The sequence below is a fragment of the Manacus vitellinus genome, unplaced genomic scaffold (assembly GCF_001715985.3).
Source record: "Manacus vitellinus isolate BGI_N305 unplaced genomic scaffold, ASM171598v3 scaffold_27_pilon, whole genome shotgun sequence".
NCBI classification, from domain to species: Eukaryota; Metazoa; Chordata; class Aves; order Passeriformes; family Pipridae; genus Manacus; species Manacus vitellinus.
Genome location: NW_021940039.1, coordinates 9,873,916 through 9,875,214, shown reverse-complemented (window position 1 = coordinate 9,875,214; position 1,299 = coordinate 9,873,916).

Genomic DNA, 1,299 nt, shown 5'->3' with positions numbered 1-1,299 from the left:
TCGGTGGTGAACGGGCTGTTGGGGGAGCACAGGGAGGAGGGTTTATGTCGCCTTGGTTGTCTCCCTGTGCTGTTTTTGGGGAGGGTGGACGCCTGCACACCCCCAGCTCCAGCCCTGAACCGAACCACGTTGCTCAGCTTGTTCCCAGACGGGGCCCCCGGGCAGCTGCAGCTCGGGGTGCCGGGGCCCTGCTGGCCTTTGCCAGCATCCCGGATTTCTGCTCCCAGCCACTGATCCCTGCGATCCACAGCTGCCTCTACAAGGGGCTCTTCTGTTCTACCTTACCCCTGGAAATGCTCATTTTTGGATGGAGGGGCTCAGATCCCACCTGGGGGCAGGGGGGTGTCAATCTTTAGGCTTTTCCAGCTGTTCCCTTTTCCCAGCAACTTTGCTAACCCAAGGAGCCTGAGACAGGGGTGCAGCTCCCCCTCCTCCAGTGCCATCCTCTGGATTCAGCAGCACTTTAACCAGGGATATGTTTCCCCAGCTGGCATCTCCTGCCAACAGAGCACTTCCCACCGGCGGTGCCGGGGGCTGCCCCATCCCGCCCCCCTCCCTCTGCCTCCGGCTGCCCACACAGGCTCCTCTGTTGTGGAAACCTTGTTTTGGAGGAGCAGGGTGACACACGAATGCAAACACTGGGGGAAGAGCTAAAGGAGGAAAGCTGGAGGCTCTTCAGAAGCGTTTCCAAGTGCAAGTTCTCCTGCAGTGTCCGGGCTTGGCACGGAGCAGTGACTAATGGTGTTTACACGAGCACTGGGATGCTGCAGACTGAATTCCCAGGTTCACTTTCCTATGCTTTTCACCAAACAGTAAATTAAGCTGCCCAGAGTGCACTGCTGAAGGCTGGCACAGCCTCCTGCCCCGGCCCTGATCCGACACTGAGCGTGCAGGGGCTGCTCTTAGAAAATTCCAGTCCTATGCAAATATCAGCAGGTATTGGGGACTGAGTCATGGCATTAACAGGGTTATTATATGCATGACTGGACAGATTCCTTACTGAGGATGGGATTTTGTCTTTCTACCCTGCCCTGCTTGGCTTGTCTGGAGGGTTGGGCATCCTGTGCTGGTGGTGGGATGGATGTGCTGTTTGGGCTCTTGGCTTTTGGGTAAGAGGGTCTTGAGCATCTCCTGGCTAAATCAGCTCTCAGTCCTCACTGCTTCCCATCAGCCTTGCAGGGGTTTCAGGCTCTCTGCATGGACATGGCAGTGGGAGCATCTGCTCTGGGTGTGAGGAGTGAAATCACTTCATGCTTCAGCTGGGGCTGCATCCAGCACCATCCATGGGGAGTGCTTGGA